The following is a 10,972-nucleotide window of genomic DNA, read 5'->3' on the forward strand; positions in this document are numbered from 1 at the left end:
CATGACATACGCGCGCTACAAAACATGTCATGTGTCCTATGTGACGTAGTACTCCTGCGAAAAAAAAGCGTCATTTCTCGACGATCCGCCGCGGCCGCGAGATGTCTTGCAACTTTTTGTCTTCAAGATGGACAATTTTGTGTGCACTTTTCTTGAGAGGAATGCGGAATGGAGGAATACATAGGAGTTTTCATCGGTGAGTACCCACCTCATTCACAACACTCATATAAATAATTGCCTGAAACATGGTCTAAACAGTCAGATTTATTTAGGGCAAAATGAACTTTCGACACGGACACATTGACTGGTAATGGCGTAGCCGTAGGCGGCCGTACGGTAGCTCGTACCTTTTGTACGTAGCCTTGGTCTATATGCTAAACGTTAGAACCAATCTACAATACATGTGAACCTACCTAGCTACACCTCCACTGTACATGCATAAAATACACATACGATCTTCATTACTAATTCGAGCAACCGTACGGCCGCCTACGGCTACGCCATTACCAGTCAATGTGCCCCGTGTCGAAAGTTCATTTTGCCCTAAATAAAACTGACTGTTTAGACCATGTTTCAGGCAATTATTTACATGAGTGTTGTGAATGAGGTGGGTACTCACCGATGAAAACTCCTATGTATTCCTCAATTCCGCATTCCTCTAGAAAAGTGCACACCAAATCCGAGTCATTACGACACCTAAATGGGTTACTTACAATGCGGGAAACGACACCGTATCAGAGTGAAATTGTGATCTTTTGATTCGGAAATCCGTGTCATTTTGCTGGAATAGATTGCATCTAACTGACCCCATTTCCGAGTCAAATTTGACACTTTCAGAATTAATTTGACGCCACAGAAATGACTCGGAAAGTGACTCGGAATCCGAGTGAAATCATTTGACTTGGAAGTCCGAGTAGCTTTCACTCGGAAGGAGTTGACTCCCAGCTGGCGCCATTTCCGAGTCACGTTTCACACTTTCCGAGTTATTTTTGACGCTGCAGAAATAAGAGTGTATGGAATGGGGCATACGTATAATAGATAACATGCAAACGTTTGCTAAACACCCTACAAACGTTTACCGAACAACACTCGCTGATTGGTCAATTACTTAGTAGCAACCGCTTGCTAAAGGCAGTTGCTTACGTATGCCTGTTTTCATACGTATGCCCCATACGAATTATGTCCGCAACGGCCTTCCATATCCGTCGCCTCTCCCTCGCTTCTTCTACCACCCCGACTTTTCCACTGTCACCATCAGTGTCATTGTCACTGTCATCACTCAATTCACTCTCGATGTCAAACTCAAAGTCTTTCCGTAAATTATAAGGTAGAAATTGGACGTTTTAATGTCTCAGCCGAGAAAGAAGATGCGACAAAAGACAGGCCAGATATCGCATCCGCTCACAAAGAAATACGTGCTTTATGAATGGCGGCCTCGATGTCCCGCTGCACTCGTAAGGGTTTTGCTCATTTCGTGACGTCATATTTTAGTGCTCGAAAAAGACGGCTGTTCTGGAGAGAATATCGGTGAAGCAAATCAGTCAGTTTTAACTCGCGGTTTCTTAGTAGCGCGAATATCTTTTGATAAGTCAGATTAAAGGGCATGGCTGGTAACCGATCAGTGGAAATCAGTGGGAATGCTGGGCGATGATTGTTCCCATTCTTGTGGGATTCATTTAAGAGTGCATTATATATACGGATCTATTATTGTTGGGTGAAAATTATTTGTTGCAGAACGGTCTTATATTCAAGTAATGTACAGTTTAATGCCCCGTCACTGTACAAGCATGCTAACCTGGAAACATTAAACTGCACATTACTTGAATATGAGACCATTCTGAAGGAAAAAAAAAAGAAATTCACACAACAATAGATATATAATGTATACTCTTAAATGAATCCCACAAAGATTGGAACAATCATCCCCCAGAATTCCCACTGATTCCCACTGATCAGTTACTAGCCATCCCCTTTAAACATCTGTTTTAGGAGACATTTCCCTCTGCTTTGACATCTTTTATATGATTTTCTTGATTTTAATGTCTCGTTCACCATACTTTAAATTTTGTACACAGGGTTCAAATTTGACCCAAATCTGGAAATTAACTTTTGAATTAGTCATGGCTTTAACAAAAGTGATGCATGCTCTCATATTTAAATCACCTCCAACTAAATTGTACAATATTCAGCTATTATTCATATCAATGACAGTGTTCTCTGATGTATAATTTCCGAACTATTAAGGATCAAAAGTAGAAAACGTTTTTGTAACACCTATAGTCTTACCACACCTTTATTATTGCAAAATTTTGCAATATGGCATGTCCTGAGTCTCAGAACGTGTAGTTTCTCTTTCTGTAAAGACGCATTTAGCATGTTTCAAGTTTTTTCAAGTTTCAAGTTGATTTTATTTCACTTCCAACAAACAAATAAGAACTACAAAGAAACACTCATATACACAGACGTCATGAAATCAGTACCACAATGCGATGAACAGAATAACATTGTAAGAAAAATATAGGTAAATTATCAACAGAGATACAAATATCTGTTACGTTACTGTGGTAAATGCATAAACGATATTGCTGGAAATGGAGGGGACTGCTAAAAAGCAGAGCTTGTAGAATGCAGTCCCCTCATCAAGAAAAAAAATGCAAAAAATGCAAAAAATGCAAAAAACAACAACAAATTTCCCTAAGCGGTAGCAAAAAAAAAAACAAAAACAAAAACAAAAAAAACAGACAAGAGTAATACACAGATACAAGCACATTTACGGACGCACATTAACAAACACATGGCGGCTCTCTTGTAAGGAAAAAATTGAGGAGGATAGAAAGATATAGTAGTGAAGAAGGTAGTAACTCCGAGGTGGACAAGGGGGGGGGGGGGGGGGGGAGGGGAGAGGAGAGGAAAATGGTGGGTCATATCCAGGGCACTGGAGGCACAGAAGCACGGGCTCGCTGATGAAGAAAGAGTAGTGAGAATAACGAAGCAACAACAACTTTGAAAATCAAAAGTAAAAAAAGAAAAATGAATTATGTTGCGTACGAAGTTTTTAGATAATTCTTTAACTTTAAAGAAAATGTATGAAAACTTAAAGCTTCTTTTATGTTATTATCCAGAGAATTCCAGAATTTTGGTCCAGAAAAGGAGAATAAAGATTTTGCAAAAACCGTTCTAGTCAAAGGCAAATGACATTCATGGGATTGACGGGTTGGATATGCATGAACAGTTTCATTCTTTAAAAACATGGAATCAAACACAAGGGGGAGAGAATGGTTGGTGAGTTTATACATGAATTGTCCTAATTGCAAACGATAAAGATCATGAATTTTCAAATATTATTTTCGTGGAATAAATTATTAGTATGACTTCTCCACGATTCGTGACAAATGATACGAAGAGCTTTTTTCTGTAATAATAATATTCTTTCTGTATAAGTAGAAAAAGTGTTTCCCCATGCGAGTATCCCATAATTTAAGTAAGGTAGTATCAAAGTAGAATATAACATAAAAAAGTACATTTTTGGGAAGATAAAATTTAACTTTGTTTATAACACCTATATTCCTTGAAATAACACGACATACAGTATCAATATGCGAACCCCAGGTAAGTTTATTGTCCAGGATCAAACCTAAGAATTTGATGGAGGAAACTTCTTCTATGACCGTGTCTTCCAGGAAAATATTTCTCGGTAAATTTTCCCGCGAATTACTGAACAACATGCATTTAGTTTTTTGCAAATTTATTGATAATTTGTTCACTCTTATCCACTGAAGTAACTTCATTCACTATTCAAATTATCAATTAATCGATCAGAATCAGATAAAAACACATTGGTATCATCCGCAAATAATAAGAAAGAGAGGATGTTTGAAGAATTTGACATATCATTCACATAGAGAATAAATAAAAGGGGACCTAGTAAGCTACCTTGAGGAACACCACAGTTAACATTTTGTGTAGTCGATGCATGTCCGTTGATAAATACAAACTGTTTTCGATTAGTAAGGTAACTCCTGAACCACTCCAAGGCCTTTCCTCTGATACCATAATGTGATAATTTGTGAAGTAGTATGCTGTGGTCTATGGTGTCAAAGGCCTTGGAGAGGTCCAGGAAGACTCCAATAGTATGATGAAATGTGTCTATCGCTTTTGAAACCCTATCAAGGAAGGTAAGGATTGCATGAGATGTGCAATGCTTTTGCCGAAATCCGAATTGATAATCAGAAATAATTTCGTGGGTGTCTAAGAACTTCAAAAGCCTGGTGTAAACAACCTTTTCTAATATTTTCGAAACAGAGGTTAGCAGGGATATTGGTCTATAATTGGAGACATCTTCCCTTTCCCCTTTTTTATGGACGGGAATTACTTTGGAGACTTTCATAGCCTCAGGGACAACGCCATTACTTATAGACATATACAAGTGGATCAACAATATAATCAATAATACTTTTCAAAAGGACATTATCAATGCCGTCATATCCAGAGCTTTTTTTATTTTTCAGATTCTGAACTATATCAAATAATTCATTTCTATGCAAAGGCACGAAAAACAATGAGCTTGGATTGGGGACTTCTAAATAATCTTGAAAATTCAGATGACTATGTGGAATATTTTGGGCAAGATTACTTCCTATTTGTGAAAAATACTGGTTGAAAATATCAACTATTGAGGAAACATCATCAACAAATACATCACCATGTTTGATTGATGTAATACGGGGTTTATCCTTACTTTTGTTAAAAGCCATATTGATAACTTTCCAAGTATTTTGAACATCATGTTTAAACAAACTTATCTGAGTAGTGAAATATTTCCGTTTCTCATAACGTAATATTTGAGTGAGGACGTTTTTATATGAAGTGTATTTATCATGAGATTGCTGGGTACGTTTAATTTTGTCAGCATAATACAAATTATTCTTTCGATTGATTGATCGCAGTAAGGACTTGGATACCCATGGAAGTCTAGGGGATCTTTTATAATTTCTGGATTTCTTTTTAACAACAGGAACATGCTTATCCATAACCGAAATTAAAGTACTCATAAACAAGTCATAAGCCTCATTTGTATTTTCGGTATTATATACAAAAGACCAATCCACATTACCGAGGTCATTTTGCAACCTCTCTATATTTCCAGGTGTCACCTTCCGGAAAGTTGACACCGGGTCGTTTATGGTGATTTTTTTCTGAAGGGGAATGTGAGTGAAAATAGGGTAATGATCTGATAAATCTGAAAGGATGATACCGGAGACTGGTAAGGGGTTAATATTACAAAATATATTATCAATCAGAGTTGCCGAGTGATTGGTTACTCGAGTTGGTTTGGTTATAAGGGGTAAAAAAGATGTGGACATCATAATATCAAGAAAAGATTGAGCAGTATTCATTGTTTGAAACTTAGATAAATCTATATTGAAATCTCCCATAATATAACAGTCTTTATTATGAAATATTGGATTATGGAATAGAAATCGCAAATAATCCAAAAAAATCTTGGGTGTTAAAATTAGGAGGTCTATACATTATAATTACAAGTATATTTTTGGCATGGGCGACCTTAATTTCGACACATAATGATTCAACGATTCCGTTCATACAAATTAAATCTTTTTGTATAACGTAATCAAGGTTTTGTTTAACGTATAAACCAACACCTCCGCCCATTCTATCGCCTCTACTATTCTCTATAAAATCATAGCCTGGAAGAGAATATGCGGAAGCAGAATCCTGAGTAATCCATGTTTCAGTAAGACCTATTATAGAAAAAGATATATCATGAGTATTATCCAAAAAAACAACAGAATTTATCAAAATTCTTGTTCAAACTCCTTATGTTCAAATGCAACAATGAAAAACAATCGGTGAGTCCGGTTAAAGATTTGAATTGATTCATAGTATAACACTTGGAGCTTAAATATCGTTCATTATTATCCTCATCAAATTCTACATCTGTTTCACAGAAATCGAAATCATAAACAGCAGGATACTCATCATTTTGGGAGTCATTAACTGTGTATGATACTGAATCTTGATGAAACATTTCAAAAAATTCGTCGTTATTTAGTGAACTGAAAGCGAAGTTTTCAATTCGCATCATCTAAAATATAAAAGATGGATGGCAAGACCGAACTCGAGTTGCAGCGAGAACCCTGCAGAGTGTGTTCGAGTGCACAAGGCAATGACCCAAGGAACAGAAGAAAAGGGATAACGGAAGAATGCGAGCAACGCTGCGAGAAGAATGGAATAGTAGAAGGGGGGAGAGAAGCAGGAGAAGACAAGGTACAAGGGTTACGAGAGCAGAGTACCGACGATAAACAAGGACAACACAAAGACAAGAAAAAAATACAGCTTGTTACACATAATTCTATAGCTCATATTCATGAGTAGTGAACAACTTGCAAAAAAGAGAGCCCTTCCCACCCCATCAAGGTTTGCCGAACCCAAACTATAAATTCAATAAAAATCAAATTATTCTCCAACTCAGAGTTGAAACAAAAATTCTCCTAACAAAGGAGAAGGGACGAATTAAACCAATCCTCGGAAAAAGCAACAAGGTAGCAGTCAAACATCCATTACATTATAATGTAATAGAATCTGGAAGCACCTCATCTTAAATGAAACAAGGCTTGCAGTTTGGTTACCCTAATTTCAAAAGGAAAATGAAAGTAAAACCGAATTCGTGGCGTGCCATTGCATCTTAAACAAAAGCATTAAGTCAATGCAATTCAAATTCAATTTGTTAAGAGTAAAGAGAGAAAATAGGTAACACCCGGTATAAAGACATGACACCTTTCCAATTGAACTCGGGATTTCAATACGCAACACTGCTACTTCCAATCTCCAAGATTCGTATTACAATATACGTGACATCGTTACACTACATTCGCAGTTCACTGAACTGACAGGCGATGTCACGCCACCTTTTCAGAGGATGAACAGAGAAAAAAAAATCCTATCTCATGTCACAAGTAATCGTCACGAAGATCATGGTCATAACAAGGTGCGAAGGAACCATTCAGATTGTCAGCTATTTCTTAATGAAAAGGAAGAGAGGGTGAACGAGAGAAAGAAAGCACGAACATAGCACGCTACATTGTGAATGTCGTCTTGATTAAAAGGCAACGAAATGAACAAACAGAGGTATTTGGGTTACTGAGTATCATCCATGACACATTGCTGGACAAACACGAAAATAAGGTCCTTTAAGTGTTATTGACCCATCGAAATAATAAAGCTGTAGATCATCTGTCAAATATATGACGTGCTTCCAAGTCGAATTAACACATTCTAACAACAATAATGCCATGCAAACCAGATACGGTGTACTGGGAGTGAAAGTAACACCTAGCAACTGACAAAGCAAAACAGGATCAGTCAGAGCGATACCCCGCTCCATCAGGCTCGGGATTACATAACGTGTTAATTGAGTCAAACCTATTGAGTTGTCTACTTCCTCACCCCAAAATGGTGTAAAGCGTGCCTCCCTGGGGGTAATGACCAAATGGAATCACCTGTTGCGTTTGTACAATTTACAACTGGTTTCAATGAAGGAGAGAGAGAAAAGAAATAAAAGAGAATAACGAAGAAAAGCGAGCAAGCAGAAGAAAGACCCAAGAAATAAGCAGGTGCAGGAGCATGCTTCATCATGTACCTCATTACTATACATGGTGTGGAAAAGTGACGCATTGCTTTACACAGTAAAATCATTCAATTCCAAAATACAGAACTTTGTATGTTTTATACAAGATCAACTCCGTGGTGCACCACCCTGGTTTTATCATCTACAATGAAGATGTAAGAGTTTAGTTGCGGGTACGTTCGTGTAGAAAATTATTAGGAAAATGGAAAAAGGAAAGGAGTTGATTGCAAGAGCACGGGGTCATTCGACTCCATCCAATTCGGGGGACTAAACAGATTAAAAGCCCATAAAAAATAAAAAAAACACAAACAAAACATGTAGTGATGTCAAGCGTTTGGACAAAGATGCTATATACAGGACAGTGGCGGATCCAGAGGGGGGCGCAACCGGCGCACGCCCCCCCTTTAATTTTCGTTAAAAACAAAGAAAATAAAAAGAAAAAAAAAACTGAAATGAAACCCGGAAGTGGCACCAGAAATATTAGTCACGCCCCCCCCCCCCCCCTTTACAGAATTCCTGGATCCGCCCCTGCAGGATCATGCACACGCATTGGTTAACTGAGTTGTGGTATTCATCCAATTCAGGATTTGCATAGAAAACGTACTCATACAAAAATCAAATATGACGTTACTATATCCCACGGGAGGACAAAATCAAGGTTTGTCCCAACCAGGAGGATAAAATGGAAGGACAAGAACAGACAAATTTGGCAGACCTTTTGCTAGGACACACACACACACACATAAAAAAAAAATATATCATAAGATAATCTGCCAGGGGTCATTATACGTCACATTCACATATCCGTTGAATTTGGTTTCTTTTATAATCATTCGTTTGAATAATAAAAAATGTTTGATGCCAGTTGTTCAAATGAAAATTCTATATTACCACTTGTAACTCTATACAACTATCAAAAATCAAATTGTTCAACAGTACTTATACAAAAAAATAAATAAATAAAATGGTACACTGCATAACATTTCCTTAAGGTTTGAATGAAGTGATATGCGTCGTGCAGTGCTCATTTGGTGTAATCACTCTGCCGAGCAATTCTACATTCAGACAGATACGCCTCTTTTGAGAGGAAATATGCCGAGGTTTTAAAGACCTGACATTATGTACGGTCTTATTATCCGTCAGAGTTACACAAAAAGTTAAATTTGGTGGACCTTTCGTTAAGGAAAAAAATCATTTAACAATCTGTCAGGGGTCATCATTATACGTCACATTTACATTCCCAGTGAAACTTCTTTTCACATATTCCTTTCGGTTTACATAATACAAAACTTTCAATACTAATTAATCCAATTAAAATTATATGTTACCATTTGATACATAGCATCAAAATTGTTCTAAACTAATGACACATACACACACTCACAAAACAAAAATGGTGTATAGTATATAATTATTATATCTAACCATTCTACATTCGAACAGATAGGGTTCATTAAGAAAAGCATACATATACACATCAAGGATTGGGATATCTGACGATATTATTATGTACCTTAAATTCTTATCATCTGTCAGAGTTGAATAAAGTATATGAATTCAATTGGTCATTTGTTGAAGGGAAAAATCATATCAGAAAAAAAAATCATTTAAATCTATCAGGGGTTGTTTTATACAGTTGTTCAAGTTAGAATTCTGTGTTATCGGTTGTAACTTTATTCAACTATCAAAGTCAAATTGTTCAGAATTGCAGACACAAAAAAGAAAGAAAAAAAAAAACCCAGAAAGATGGTGCACTGCTAACACATATATCATTATCTAGGGTTTATATGAAGTGAAATGCACGTACAATGCTCGCTTCACTTCCGTGTAATTATTCTACCTATGAGATTCTGCATTCAGACATTTTCATGTGAGGGAGAACATGCCGAGGTTTTGAAGACCTGGCAATAATATATCTTACCATCAGTCAAAATTATATAAAACAGATACATTTAGTGGATCTTTTGTTGAAACAAAGGTCATTTGACAGTCTGTCAGGGGTCATTGTACATCACATTCACATATAACGTTGAATCTTAATCTCATTTTCTACTTTTGATTATACAATGCCAAATGGTGCACTGCAAAAACGTGGCATACATACACAATGCTCATCTTTCCCTTGTAATTTAGTTATTCTGCCTAATGATTCAACTTTCAACAAATATGAATCTTTGAGAGAGAACATGCTAGGGTTTTGGAGACATGGCAATATGTACAATCTCATCATTCATCAGAATTACACAAAACAAAATAAATCTATTAAATCTTTAATTTCAAAGAAGAGAAAAGAAATCACTTTACAGTCTGTCAAAGGTCATTATACATCGCGTTCACATTTCTGTTTCCCTCAAACCTTAATTTCATTTTTTATCATGCATTTTAATGAAACAAAAATATACTGTCGTTCCATTATGCCACGAAACAACCTAAATCATCATTCCAAAATACGCAAAATAAGCTTTTCGCCGTAGCAGAATACAATTGTTATACAAAACCGAAGACTAGGTTCTTTCCGCCAAATAAACAGCTTGTCATGGCTTGAAACATAGGAGGCCAGTATTCATGTTACGCACCTTGTTTCTCGGGTTCCTTCAAAGTAAATTTTTCTCTCAAAAACTAGTCGCTCCTTTCCTTTTTCCAATAGGCTCCATAGACATACATTAGGTGCAGGCTACTTGGGTCTCGAGGTTGCATCTCTACCGTTGACCTCATCCCGGAGATTTTCCACGAACTTTGACTGCTCTGCGATATGCATCCACACCTTGTCCACGAAAAGCTTACCGGGTTCGCTGTGGGAGAAGTACGCCATCTTGCCTTCCTTCCGTGCCGCAATCAGCGCTGGCATCTGAGCACGCCGAGACATACGGATCCGATGTGGAAGATCCTGTGTAATGTACATGCTGGTGCCTTTCAAATTTTTAGCATTTTTGAGGATTTTTTCCTTGTCCGGGAAGCGCACATAGCGAGCCTTGATCGGTCGAGGCTTGTTCTTGGCAGGCACTCTGTGAATGCGTTGATATTCAATTCCATCCACCTCGTTTGCAGACATTTTAAGGGAGTTAATGAGAAACTCACGCATTACTTGTTGGGTGTCCTCCTCCCCTTGCGCGCCTTTCTCCGGGATGCCAAGAAAGACGAGATTCTCCCGCGCCACATAGGTAGAAAGTCTGTCTATCTCTTCCTGAAGGCTTGTTTCCTTTTCTCTCAGTTTCGCCTCCAACGTTTTTACTTTTGTTTTCAGCTCCTCTGTTTCTTTCCCCTGGAACGTGATGGCTTCCTTAAGCTCAGCGAACTTTAAGTCCATTCGCTTAACTTGTTTTT

Source organism: Diadema antillarum, unplaced genomic scaffold (assembly GCF_040938485.1).
Source record: "Diadema antillarum isolate AM-2024a unplaced genomic scaffold, OU_Dant_1.0 scf00000071, whole genome shotgun sequence".
Classification (NCBI taxonomy): Eukaryota; Metazoa; Echinodermata; class Echinoidea; order Diadematoida; family Diadematidae; genus Diadema; species Diadema antillarum.